This window comes from Haematobia irritans, chromosome 2 (genome assembly GCF_050003625.1).
Source record: "Haematobia irritans isolate KBUSLIRL chromosome 2, ASM5000362v1, whole genome shotgun sequence".
Lineage (NCBI taxonomy): Eukaryota > Metazoa > Arthropoda > Insecta > Diptera > Muscidae > Haematobia > Haematobia irritans.
Window position 1 is genome coordinate 98,212,154 of NC_134398.1, and position 15,369 is coordinate 98,227,522.

Consider the following 15,369-nt stretch of genomic DNA (forward strand, 5'->3'; position numbering starts at 1 on the left):
GAATAATTGTATAATAAGTTATTAAGAATGTTCAATATTTAGGAAAAATGCTGAAATGGAAAGTATATTGAAATTGTTTTGGAGATATGTATCTAATTTAATTTTTATTACTCAATGTAAAAAATAAATATTCAATTTCACAGTAACCCCAGATGAATTTGGAAAAATTTTTGTTACACGTCATCGTTTATTCATAATTTGGTAAGTATTATTTTTAAAATGGAGTTTTCTTTTAAAAAGAATATTTTTATGTAAGGTGAGTATTAAGTTCGAATTTAGGGCCTAAAGTGAAAACTAAATCTGTACAAAAAGGCATAAAATTATACATATTTGTTGCAAATTTTATTATAACTTGATGGTGAATAGCCCAAAGCAACATTTCACAAAGTATGTATTCCTTAAAATGGATTTTTAAAGAACAGTAATCGTAAAAAATGAAAATTTTAGCGGTTAAACTCGAACTTAATACCCACATTTAATTAATCTTTTTGGAAGCCAGTTTAATTTAATAGAGAAATGGTATGTTTTCTTTTAAAATTTAGTTTTCTTTTAACTACGATAGAATATTTACGTTTTTATGACCTTTTCATAATCAAAATTACAGGGTTTAAATACCTTATTAATTAAATTGGTTTCCAAAAATTTTCATTAAAGAAATACTAACTTTAATAAAAATTTTTGGAAACCAATTTAATATTTATAATAATATAAATATAATAATATTTAATTTCAGAATAACCCCTTAACAATTTGGAAAAATTTTTATTACTCCTCTGCTTATAATTTGATAGTGAATTGGAAAGGTTTCTTTAACTTTCTTTTAACCAGAAATGTTTTTATGCATATTATTATATTTTTAATTAGATTTTTTGGAAACCAATTTATTGTCATAAATAAATATTTAATTTCAGAGTAACCCAAAATGAATTTGGACTACTTTTCATATTTCCCCTCAGAGTACAATTTAATAGATAACTGGTAAGTTTTATATTAAAACTTTGGCTTTTTTAACTAAAATATTTATTTTTGTTGTTTTTGATCTCAGCTTAAAACCATGCATTGACTAAACTACAAGTGTAGCTTAACCAACAGAGGAAAAGTATGCTTGTCAAATTTATTTGGGCAAAGCCCTATAGACTGCAAAATGGTTGGATGTAAAGCTGTTTCGGAATTACCACATTCCTCATCAGCATCCTCTACTTGCAGCAAAACTATAAACCAATTATCAGAATAAATTCGGGTAATTCACTCAACACAAAGTGAACTTCACTTGAACCTTCCGAAAAAAGATTTGATAGTTTAGTTAATGCATGGTTTTCAGCTGAAATGAAAAACAACGACAAAATTTTATTTCTGTAGATATTTTTATCAAAATTTTATTTCTATAGAAAATTTTGTCAAAATTTTGTTTTTATAGAAAATTTTGTCAAAACTTTATTTCTATAGAATATTTTGTACATTTTTTTTATAGAAAATTTTGTTAACATTTTATTTCTAACATATAGAAAATGTTGTTAACATTTTATTTCTTATTTTCTTTGATTTTCTTCAACCTTTTTATGTTATAATAATAAATTAATGATTTTTCAAGCTCGAGGTCTTTTTTGAATATTTTATTTATTTTTCCCAATATTTCGCGATTGCCATATTGAATCGCTTCTTCAGAGTCTCTACAATAGATTTTTAGAAATTACATTTCATAAATATGACAGTATTAAAAAATTATAAAATTTTAAATAAGTCTACAAATTATTTTCTTTTAGTCAATAATTGTCAATAAGTCTTATAAAGTAATGTTATTTTATAAATATCGCACAGATATATTTACATCACATTTTATTTTTATATAAAATTTTTACAAAATTTTCTCCCTGCACAAAATTTTTGAATAATTTTGTATCTATACAAAATTTTTTTAAATTTTTTTTTTTGCAAAATTTTATTTCTATAGATTTTTTTGTAATTTTATTTCCATAGAAATTTTTGTCCAAATTTTATTTCTACAGAAAATTTTGTCAAAATTTTGTTTCTATAGAAAATGTTTAAAAAAATTACCGATTTGACGAAAATCGACCAAAATCAACAAAATTCCATTTGGTCGGACCAAATTTAAAAATTAATCATTTTTTGGACCAATTTTGGTCCGATCGGACCAAACTGGCAGCCCTGTCTGTGTCTGATTTGTAGTTCATTCTCTTCTCTGTTGGTACATTGTTAATGTACAGCATTTCTAATGTTAATCGTTTGCTGTTGCTGCTCTCTCTCTCCAATACTCTCACATAGTCAAAGTTCGGGTGATGTTTCGTTGTCGCAGAGTGTGTTGCAAGCGCTGTTTTTTGGAGTTTGTTACTATTGCGAAGTTTTATGGCTAATTTGTATCCCGACAGTCTTGTTATACCCTGCGCCACACTGTGGAACAGGGTATTATAAGTTAGTGCATATGTTTGCAACACCCAGAAGGAGACGAGATAGACACATGGTGCCTTTGGCAAAAATGCTCAGGGTGGGCTCCTGAGTCGATATAGCCATGTCCGTCTGTCCGTCCGTCTGTCTGTGAACACATTTTTGTGATCAAAGTCTAGGTCGCAGTTTAAGTCCAATCGTGAGAATAGAACCCTATTGATTTTGGTTCAGATTTAGATATAGCTCCCATATATATCTTTCGCCCGATATGCACTTATATGGACCCAGAAGCCAGAGTTTTACCCTGATTTGCTTGAAATTTTGCACAAACATAACACTTGGTCATATAGTCAAGTGTTCAAAATTTGATTGAAATCGGTTCAGATTTAGATATGGCTCCCATATATATCTTTCACCCGATATGGACTTATATGGCCCCAGAAGCCAGAGTTTTACCCTAATTTGCTTGAAATTTTGCACCAGCAGAACAATAAGTACTATAGTAAGGTGTGTCAAATTTGATTGAAATCGGCTCAGATTTAGATATAGCTCCCATATATATCTTTCGCCCGATATAGACTTAACAGGTTGGCTGATAAGTCCCCGGTCTGACACATAGATGGCGTCGCTAGTATTACATGCATACTATTTTTATATACAGTATGCAAAATCCGTATTCGTACACCCGCGAGGAAATAGGAAAATCGCTATGATTTTAAGGTGTGTAATACCAAAACCAAAAACTTTTTCATATTAATATTGTTTATGCAAAATACAAACCATACAAAAAATATGGCACCGTATTGCATCAATTCTAATGTAGATGGCGCGTTTTTCATTTTATTTGAAACTAAATCCGTATTCGTACACAATAACATATATGAAAAAAAAATTATTTTACAATATATTATAACTAAAGTTAATATTTTGTTGGATATCCTTTTTGTTTTAGAACTGCATTTAGACATGGAGTGGATTCGACAAGTTTGGATGTTAATTCTGGGGATATTTGATCCCATTCAGTTTTTAATGCTGTTTTGAGGTCCTTTACGTTTCTAATTCGTATTTTTTTAATTTTTCTTAAAAATTGACCATTGGTTCACAATAGGATTGAGGTCTGGGCTTTGGGGTGGTGTCTTAAGATATTTTGGACAGTTGTACAGGATCCAAAGTCTGGAATCTAGAGCGGTGTGTTTCGGATCGTTGTCCTGTTTGAAGATAAAGTTCTGGGACAAACCTAATTTTACGGCACTCTGTTTTAAGTTTTGCTTCCAAATGTTTATATAATCCTTTGCTGTCATTATTCCATCCACAAAATTAAGGTTTCCAACGCCTGCTGCGGAAAAGCACCCCCATACCATCACTGATCCCCCACAATGCTTGAATGTACGAATTAGGTTATGGCGTGATAAGCATGTATTTTTCTTTCGCCAAATTTTTTTATGCGTCCATCGTATACTTTGATGTTGAATTTTGACTCATCAGTAAAAATAACTCTTTCCAGAAGTTAAAATCTTCATTTTTGTATTTTTTAAAGAATGTAATTCTCTTTTGCTTATGAAGCCTGCTGATAATAGGTTTTCTGACAGCATACCGGCTCTTAAATCCACATTTTTTTAAATAATTTCTCACTGTCTGGAGGGTAACACGTATTCTAAAATGTTTTTCTAAACTTACAGCCAGTTATACCTCATTTACTGTCGGATCGATGCGAATTTGATGGCGAAGGAATGAACAGTGTCTCCTTGATAGCTTGGAACGGTTAACTTTTCGACGTTGTTTTTTTAACTGGCCACAAGTTTTGAATTTTGAAATAATACACCGAAAAAAAAGTTTACTATTTTTTATGAAAAATGAACTAACCCATAGTAAGAATGACCATGATTTGGCGCCAAAGATTTTTTTCATCTAGATAAGTTCATGATTTTCTTATAAATTAGTTCATGTATTACATCGTATTTTAGTTCATTATTACTATGCTGTGGGAAGAATATAGTTAAACTCATTCAAAATATTCCTGCTATCCGGAAAAATTAACAATTTTTTGGGAAACCTGTATTAAGAAATTGGTTTGAAATAAACTGTTTGTCGGTATAATTTTCAAAAAAGTAGAGAAATTGAGGAATCAAAGGTACAACAAACATGTATACAACTAAGATATTTTTCGTACAAAACAAGTCAATTTTCAATAACCACCAGTATTTTATTTCAAAAAATTATTATTATATTACACAAAACTATGGCTTATGATATACAATAAAGGAGATAATTTTATTAGTACGTTGGACGCATTTAAATGACGGTAGTTAGTAATTGCTTCTTCAAAAGAGTAATATTCTATGTTATTAGGACTAAACTAATTAATTTAAATGTCCATGTTTTCTATCCATATGAAAGATATATGTGGCATAAGTTGCTATATTCAATTGAATTGTCCAAATTCATCGATTTTGGCTAACTTTTGTTGGGCGGATTTGGCTTATAAGCATCTGAAATTGCAAAGTTATACAAAATATAAAAAAAATATTATTAATTAATTAATTCTATCGTTATATTGATCTTTAACTTACGGTTTTCAAGAGTATTTCCTAGAGCCAATAAGGATATCAGCTTAATTAGTATTAAACAGTAAGAATATTCAAAAAATTACCATTACGAGACCTGTCTACCTGCAAGTGAAAAAAATAATTTTTAATAAATTGAAATTTTGGTTTTATTAAAAACGGACAAAATACCGTTTATAGAAAAACTTACCACATTGAAAAATCCATCCAGTAGGTACATTATTGGAATAATATCCATGGACAAATGGGACGTTATTGAAATTATTCTCAGAATATATTTGAAATAAAAAATATTATAAAATTAGACATAATTTCCACTTGTCAGTATAGCATTTAGTATTTAAGGTGGATATTAAGTTCGAGTTTAGCGGCTAAAATTGCAATTTCCATGATAAGTTTTCTTTAATAATCCATTATAAAAAATAATCTTTATAAAAAACTTGATTTGGGCTATTCTCCATCAAGTTATATTTAAATTTGTATCGAAGACGTATAATTTTATACTTTGCTTAGTGATTTATTTTTAATTTTAGCGGCTAAACTCGAACTTAGTACTCACCTGTAGGAATTGCTGTAACATAAAAAATATAGATTCAAAAAAATGGATGATTCTCAACCTGTGATCCAGATGTAGAATAAATATAAATCATACTATTACCACTCATGTTGTATATTTTTTATGTAAATCAATTTAAAATCCGCACTAATTTTAAACTAACATATTAACAGAAATATACAGTTCCTTAATCTGTTATTTGTTTTTTTATCAATAAAAAGCGTTTTTGATTCCTCTAACATCACATCATTCACTTCTCCGTTTCTAAAATGTTTCGAAATAAATGTATTTTCATTAATAAACACCAATACCGCACGTACAATTTTGCAAAATTAAATCCACGTATGCACTTCATAAATGCATCAACATAACTGAATGCAACAATAAAACTCAAAGCCACAAATAGTCGTAAGGGATACATACCTGCCGTAAAGAAAAACAACTCCACACACAAACGATCCCTTTCTGATCTTGCTATTGCAAAAAAACAACTCTCACCACAAAAGATACCAACAACACACAAGGAACATTCCATTGTCTCTAGAATCAAAACAACCAACAACAGCATAAATGACGCAATAACAAACACAAACAATCGAGATACGAGATATACACAAAATGTCTCTAAAACTCCCTCGCATGATGCACTCACATTTTCCAGTAGCACGTTTATTGATTAGTTGGAATTCTATCTATAAGTTAAGGTAAAATATATACCAAATCTATGAGGAATCTATAAAAATTATATATACCTGTCAAGGATTATATTAACTAATTTTTATTCTATTTTAACTAAAATGTTCAATGTGAGTAAAAACACTCCAACATATAATAAAAAGGGAAATAATCTGTAGGTAGTCATCGTACGAATCGGTAATGTCGTTAAGTTAATTTTTACTACAAAAATTTTTTTCCATACAAATTTTTTTCTTAGTAAATTGTCCACATTTCGTAGTAAGATTTTTATATTGCCCATGTATTTTTATAATAGAATCAACGATGCATTAACTACTGTGTTGGAAGTTTATTTAAGGAAAAATCCTTCCCATTTCGTAGTTAGTGAACTAAAAAACATTTACTGAATTTTTATAAGTTTTCCTTTAGCTAAGTTAATTTTCGTTGTGGTTACGAAAAATGAACTATATTACAGTAAATTTGTTGAACTATGTGGAAGTCAAAATGGTCCTTAAATTTACAAGACACTTTTTTTTCTGTGTATATTGTATTGTAGAAGCACTGCGCTTCATTAATTTTGCGATCTCACGTAAAGATTTTCCACTTTTATGCAGATCTATTACAATTTTTCGTTGTTCGCCCGAAAGTTCGCTTGATTTTTTACCTATATCGATTTTCGCGTGCTACTTGCAGAAACAACACTAAATTTGATTTATTTCGATAACACAGGGCTCTATAACCAAAATGCAAAACACCGAAACAAAGTTTTGTTAAAAACTCCCATTAGAATGAGCAGTAAAAACAGGGATGTCAAGTGTACGAATACGGGTTTTGTTTCAAATAAAATGAAAAAAGCGCCATCTACACTAGAATTGATGTAACACGGTGATATATTTTTTTGTGTCGTTTGTATTTTGCATAAACAATATTAATTTGAAAAACTTTTTGGTTTTGCTATTACACACCTTAAGTTTATAGCGATTTTCCTATTTCATCGAGGGTGTACGAATACGGATTTTGCATACTGTAGTACCAACCTTCAAATGATTCGTGTCAAAATTTGACGTCTGTAAGTCAATTAGTGAGATAGAGCGTCTTTTGTGAAGCAACTTTTGTTATTGTGCAAAAAATGGAAAAAATGGAATTTCGTGTTTTGATAAAATAGTGCTTTCTGAAGGGGAAAATACGGTGGAAGCAAAAACTTGGCTTGATAATGAGTTTCCGGACTCTGCCCCAGGGAAATCAACAATAATTGATTGAAATGCAAAATTCAAGCGTGGTGAAATGAGCACGGAGGACGGTGAACGCAGTGGACGCCCGAAAGAGGTGGTTAGCGACGAAAACATCAAAAAATCCACAAAATAATTTTGAATGGCCGTAAAATGAAGTTGATCGAGATAGCAGAAACATGGTTGATCGAGATAGCTGAAACATGAAACATGGCTCCATCACTAGACTCCTGAGTCCAATCGACAGTCGGCTGAGTGGACAGCGACCGGTGAACCGTCTCCGAAGCGTGGTCCGCTGGCAAAGTAATGGCCTCTGTGTTTTGGGATGCGCATGGTATACTTTTTATCGATTATCTTGAGAAGGGAAAAACAACCAACAGTGACTATTATATGGCGTTATTGGAGCGTTTGCACCGTGCCACAAGTCATAGAGAATTATGGCAAAATTCATGAATTGGGCTTCGAATTGCTTCCCCACCCACCGTATTCTCCAGATCTGGCCACCAGCGACTTTTTCTTGTTCTCAGACCTCAAAAGGATGCTCGCAGGGGAAAAAATTGGCTGCAATGAAGAGGCCTATTTTGAGGCAAAACCGTAGGAGTACTACCAAAATGGTATCAAAAAATTGGAAGGTCGTTATATTGCTCTTGAAGGGAACTATGTTGAATAATAAAAACGAATTTTGACAAAAAAAATGTGTTTTTCTTTGTTAGACCGGGGACTTATCAGCCAACCTGTTATATGGCCGCAGAAGCCAGAGTTTTAGCCCAATTTGGTTGAAACTTTGCACTAGGAGTACAATTAGTAGTATAGTCAAGTGTGCTAAATTTTATTGAAATCGGTTCAGATTTAGATATAGCTCCCATATATATCTTTCGCCTGATTTTCCGTCATATTACCAAAGAGTTCAAAGTTGTAGTCCGATTTACGTGAAATTTTACACAGGGAGTAGAATTAAAATACTAAGTATGCATGTCAAGTTTGGTTGAAATCGGTTCAGATCTCTATATAGCTTCCATATATATGCTTTTCCGATTTAGACAAAAATGACCAAAATACCCACATTTTCCTTATAAAATCGCCACTGCTAAGTCGAAAACTTGTAAAAGTGACTCAAATTTTCCTTTATTTCTAATACATATCTATCGTCCGATAAATCATAAATACACTTTTGCGAAGTTGCCTCAAAAGTGGTTCAGATTAAAATGTTTCCCATATTTTTTTACTAACATAGTGTACCATCCCAGGGCATTAGCAGACTTAAATTTTAAGTCTATAGATTATAAATTTTGTTGAGATAGAGTCAGATTTAAATGTATGTATTTGGGACAAAAATATAGCACCCAATACATTTGACGGATTTGATATAGTATCGAAAATGTGGATTTACAAAGTGGTGCAGGGTATAATATACACAGAACAAAAGTGTCTGGTAAATTTATGCAGATTTTTACAACAATTTATTACAAGAATTTTCCAGAATTTTAGTTCATTTTTCGTATCTTCAACGAAATTAACTACTCCAAAGGAAAATGTACAAATTTTAAGTAGTAATCGTTTAGTTCATAGCCTACAAAATACGATGCAAATTCCCTTAAAAATTTTCTTAACTGGTAGTTAAAAATTCTTTCGTTATACTATAAAACTACTTATGAAATGTAAAATACTTTCTAAATAATAAGTGTAATTTACTATAAAGAGTTTTTGTATGAGAAAATTTTTTTTACGAAAATTGAACTTGAAAGCGGATAGCAATTTCTTACTGGCAACTCCTATAGTTAATAATAGTTGGTACAACATTTCTCAATGAAATATTTTTAGTTCACACGTACACCCTCAAAAAAATCGCTTCTGTAACATATACTCCCAAACACATGTTGCTTCAAGCATATACATTTTTGGGTATTGCCCAAACATTTATATATTTGATTTCTTCCAATATATAATATGTTTGAAAGCATATTGGTCTAAACAATATAATATGTTTGGGTAGTCTAAGTTCCAAACATTATGTATTTTTCCATCCAAATTCAATAATGTTGTCTTCCAAAAAACTATATGTTATTATATGAATATATAATATGTTTGGAAACTGTTGGATGGCAACATTGTTTAATTACAACATCAACATATCATTTGTCACTGATCATCTGATCTTCGTTAAGTTCCTGATACGTGGCAAATTTCTATTGGTTATTACATTCAGCAAATTATATATAACTGTTTTATCCACATGAACTGTTTCTAACTTTATTATCTAACATACACTTCACTTCGTTTCTAACCTTTGCAAATATATGATATACATTGAAGTATAAACCCCACTTACGTTTCATTGATTAACAGGTTATGGGCCCAGTGGAGTTTAACTAAATTGTTTGAGTATTTGCAAAGTTAAGTGGTAGTTTTTCTATTTAAAAATAGTGTTATTAGAAATGGTAGAGGAATCCATCCAAATTTTTCATCGGGTCAATGCCCATAACTATAGGTTATGGAAGTGGATGCGGTTTTGAAAGGCCAAGGACTACTTTCGATTGTTCAGGGCAAATCCAAATTCGATGATTCGGTTGCCCAAGACCAAAAGGAAATTGCAGCATATGTATCGAAGGTGTCTTCATTAGCAGCAGAAATAGAAGCACAAGGTGAAAAACTATCTGACAACATAAAAATGGTTCGCATTATTAGTAGTTTGCCACCCAAATATCCAAATTTCAAAACTGTGTGGTATAACATCAAAGAGGGAAGAACCATAGAAAATTTGATGGCAAAACTACAGTTAGAAGAATACCAGCTTAAAAAGACCGATGGTGAAGAAGTGTCTGAAGCTGCATTTAATGTAAAAACAGAAAAGTGCAAAAACAATATAGCAGAGAGAAAGAAAAGATCAAAATGTCATTTTTGTCAAAAGTTGGGACATTGGGAGCGAGATTGCCGACTAAAGAAAAAACAAATGACAATAAAACAAGAAAGCACTAAACAGAGAGGGAGGCATTTTGATGAAGTTGCTTTTATTGCGTCGATATCAGATGTTAAGTCGGCTTCGTACAATGATGTGTGGCTTGCCGTGTGGCGCCACAGAACACATGACTTCACATAGAGATTGGTTTTCAGATTTACAGCTGGTGGATGGTAAGTTGCCTATTAAAGGTGTTGGTACGATTCATATTAATGCACTAGTAAACGACGATTGGGTTCCACGAGTTCTCTCTAATGTCCAATACGTTCCACAACTAAAACAAAATTTATTCTCAACTGGATCAGCTACAGCAAAGGGGCTCTCACAATCAGATGGCTGTGTTTTGAAAGATAAACATAATAAAATATTAGCGACGGGTGTTCGCGATTCAATGAATCAATATAGAATGTTATTTCAGTTGAGGAGAAAATCTTTCGCAAATTCGGCCAATCTGAATACACTTCAACAATGGCATTGCCGACTTGGGCACATAAATAATGCGATAATAAAAAAATATGTTCAATAAAAATGTAGCTGATGGCATAAGAATTACAGATACAGCAGAATTATTTTGCGAAGGTTGTAAGCGGGGAAAAATGCATCGCTCATCGCACGGATCAGTAGAAAAACGACCGGCCACAGCAGCTCAATATTTTCATATAGATTTATGTGGGCCCATGAGTGAAATTGGAATTGGTGGCGTTCGCTATTTCATGTTGCTTAAGGATGAAAGCACATGTTTCAGGTATGTTTATTTTCTAACAAACAAATCTGAAGTGCTTCAAAAACTTAAAAAAAATTATTTTTGTGGTGCGCAACATGTCTGGTGAACGGATGGAAAATATACGGTGCGACAATGGGACGGAGTTTATGAATAAAGATGTTGCTACATTTCTTTCAAACAACGGCATTGTCTTGGAGAAAATTACGCCGTATACTCCAGAACAAAATGGGTTCATCGAGAGAGATTCCCGAACAGTACAAGAGTCTGCTCGCACGATGTTATTGGCAAGCGGTTTAAACAAATGTTTGTGGCCTGAAGCAATCAGAACAGCTGTTTACGTCCTAAATAGATCGGCATCAGCAAAGCGCACAAAAACACCATATTAGTCGTGGTTTGGGCAAAAACATGATTTGAGTCATTTAAATATCTTCGGTACTGAGTGTATGGTTTACCTACCAAAACAACTTGGAAGAAAGAAATGGGATGCAAAGGCGAAAAAAATGTTTCTTGTTGGATATGAATCCACCACCAAAAATTTCCGCGTATATGACATGGAATCAAAGAAAGTCATAGTCAGCTGTGATGTATGTTTTAATGAGAAACCCATTAACATAGGTTCCATTGTAGAAGAGAGTGTAGACTCTGATACACACATCACAGAAAACAACAATGAATTAGACTACTCATTCCAACTGCAAGGCTCAAGTACTCCTAAAAGTTCAATGAAAAGAGAAACATCGTCAATTGTCACAACACCCGACAACGAAGTAGATAGAGAATCTACGAATGATGTTCGTGAACATAAAAGGTATGGACTGCGAAAAGAAATTATACCCCCTCAACGTTTCGGTATTGACTACATGGGCTGTTTAGCAACTATACCAGAACCTGTCTCATACGATGATGCTATTAACTCTGAGTACGCACAGAATTGGATAGCAGCCATAAAAGAAGAAATAAAATCTCTTGAAGAGAACGAAACGTGGGACTTAGTAGAAGTTCCTTTCAACAAAAATATCGTCGGCTATAAGTGGGTTTTTAAACTCAAATCAAACCCAAACTCGACTCCAATCTTCAAAGCCAGACTAGTAGCTAAGGGCTATTCCCAAAAAGAGGGAATTGATTTTAAAGAAACATATTCTCCAGTAGTGAGATATGATTCCGTGAGAGCCGTTCTTGCCATAGCCGCAATAGAAGATATAGAAATGATGCAATTTGATGTCAAGACAGCGTTTTTATATGGCGAACTTCAAGAAGAATTATACATGGACATACCAAAAGGAATAACCGTTGATAAAGATAAACAATTAGTCTGTCGCCTAAAAAAATGTATTCATGGCTTGAAGCAAGCCTCCAGAAATTGGAACTATAAATTTATTAATTTTTTAAAAGGGTTCCACATGAATCAGTCAAAAGCAGATCCCTGCGTTTTTTATGGAATCATTGAAGATTGTAAAATATTTTACTGTTGTATGTCGACGATGGTTTGATAATGTCCCCTTCAAGACGTGTACTACAAATATTCATCGACGAATTATCTAAACATTTTCGAATAACATATGGGGAACACAATTACTATGTTGGTTTGGAGATTCATCGAGATAGATTACAAAAATCTATCAAAATTCATCAAAAGTCTTACATCACTAAAATTCTGCAGAAATTTAATATGGCTAATGCAAACACAATTTCAACACCAGCAGATAGTAACGTATTTTTGGGAAAATCCACAGAAGAGGAAGAAGTCGCGTTTCCATTCAGACAAGCTGTAGGTTCCCTAATGTTTGCAGCTGTTGTATCTAGACCAGATATTTCATACGCCGTTGGCGAAGTAAGCAAATTTACTGATTGTCCTAAACGAAGCCATGTCCAGCAATAAAGCGCATATTTCGCTACCTTAAAGCAACATTAGATGTCTGCATAGAGTATAAATCACAAAGTTTGTTCAAATTTGAAGGTTTTACTGACGCCGATTTTGCTCGAGATATTGATACACGAAGATCAACAACTGGATATGTATTCCTAATAATATGTATTCCTAACAATTTGGCTTCAACAATTATTGTCTGATGTAGGATATCCTGAAAGCTCGACAGTTCTTAACATAAACAATAAAGCTGCAATTCGTCTAATTGAGAATCCAGAATTACACCACAACACAAAACACATTGATATACGGTTGGGTTTTATTAGAGATCCTCGAATAAATAAAACGATTGAAATTCAATATGTTCAAACTGACTTACAGCGTGCAGACATTCTTACAAAGCCATTAGTTGCCCAACGATTTAAGACCAATATGGAGCTATTGGGCCTGTTGAAACTAAACAATGAGTGAGAGTGTTGAATGGCAAGATTGTTTAATTACATCAACATATCATTTGTCACTGATCATCTGATCTTCGTTAAGTTCCTGATACGTGGCAAATTTCTATTGGTTATTACATTCAGCAATTTAACATTGTATATAACTGTTATATAAGATATACATTGAAGTATAAACCCCACTTGCGTTTCATTGATTAACAAAACCCAAAAATACCCAAAAATATTTTTTCTTTATATTTTTCTGCCTAATTGTATATTCCGTCACATTTTTCTCACTTCCATGAGTTTTTTAGTTCTTAGCACCTTTTTCTGTAATACAAACATTTTAGAAGAAATTATTAAATTTTATAATTTTTTTTAAATTTTACGTTTTACCGGACGGGGATTCGAACAGCGGACCACACAGTTTGTAAGCCAGCACACTAACCACTGGGCTACGTAGCTGTTATGGTCATCAAGAGATAATTATCGTTATAAGTCATATTTATATAGCATAGCTTGCGGCGCCCACGAGCCGATGCAAACATAACATTGTTTAACAACATAACATTGTTAAACTGTAGTGTGACCAAACACACTCTCCACTTCTTCCCCCTTATTCTTCACTAACACATGCATTCCCATTAGCATACAGTACTCTATTTTTGATCCACTTGCATTCTCGGTGCATTCATATTTTGTTTTTTTTTTGACGCAGGTCAGTCACACACTTGGTAGTGACTGAGTTGAATGCACTCAGTGGAGTTCCAATTAGATGTTGGTGGCATGTGACACTTTTCATTGGTTTAGATTTTCCAGTTGGGATTGCATACATTGTTTTGTAAATAGACCAACTGCATGAACTCAGAAATGAGTCAAATGACCACCAATAGGAATTAAGAAAGGCCTGCATCTCAAAGAAAGTAAAAGTATTGGTAAAATGTAGATCAATTTTTCATAGAAGTATATGCATGTATAAGTGAGCTCCATAGTTCTATACTCCATTTATTGAAATAGTATTAGTACATTTTTCACTCGATAGTCAATAATTCTAAGTTCCAAATTTTGTATAAATCCATTGCATTTTCGAAAATAAAATCAGAGAAAGATATTACACAGAGCCTAAACAACTGGCTTTTATTTTTCTCTTCGTTGAAGTGGCACTGTAGAGTGCCTGCAACAAAAATTAGCTGTTCTAGTGGCGCTCTTAAACGCCGGCCAAAATTCGGGCAGGTAGGGATTTAGGAATCTCTGCATAAATTCTTTTTTTGTTTTTTTGTGAACACTTGCCTACTTCACGGCAAGCATCCTTTTTGTTCTTGGTGACCGTTTGCCTACCTCACGGCAAACATTACATGGCGATCCTGCGGACTTCGATCCTGCCGTCATCAAATCTGAAGAAGGAAGACCATTTGACTTCTATTCTGCGGATTTAGATCCTGCAACATCCTTATGGATCCTAGTTTGACACTTAATAATTTAACCAGCAAACCACTATTGAATTTAGCTAAGAAGGATGACCTACATAATGTGGACGAAATCGCATTCAACATTCAAAATCCCCACTAACGTGTGGACCTTATGTCTCCTTAAACTATATTGTGCCCAAATACGATCTGTTTCTATTGAAATGGAACGAGAACGATTACGAAAAGAAAATCAACCATTACGAGAATTGCCACGTATGATGTATGAATTTGAAACTTTGGGCGACATCACAAAACATCCCGAAAAAGACAAAGAAGAAATGGATTTCATCATTTCCCCACAACATAGCTACTACACCCTCAAAAAAAATCGCCTCTCTAACATATGTTCCAAACATATTTTGCAGGAAGCACATATATTATTGGATACTGCCGAAACATTAATATGTTTGTTTTATGTGAACATATTCTATTTTTGGAAGCATTTTGAGCCAAAAATATTATATGCTTGGAAGAATTTTCCCCAAA

General features: G+C 32.7%; 1 long non-coding RNA gene across 1 annotated transcript; it reads right to left on the reverse strand.

Annotated features, from left to right (window-relative positions):
- Nucleotides 1–4,585: 4,585 nt before the first annotated feature.
- On the reverse strand, nucleotides 4,586–5,560 carry LOC142223436 (uncharacterized). The gene is made up of 3 exons (XR_012718728.1): nucleotides 5,158–5,560; nucleotides 4,974–5,072; nucleotides 4,586–4,892 (listed from the first exon to the last, which is right to left on the reverse strand). It is a non-coding gene; the product is annotated as an uncharacterized LOC142223436 (long non-coding RNA).
- Nucleotides 5,561–15,369: the final 9,809 nt, after the last annotated feature.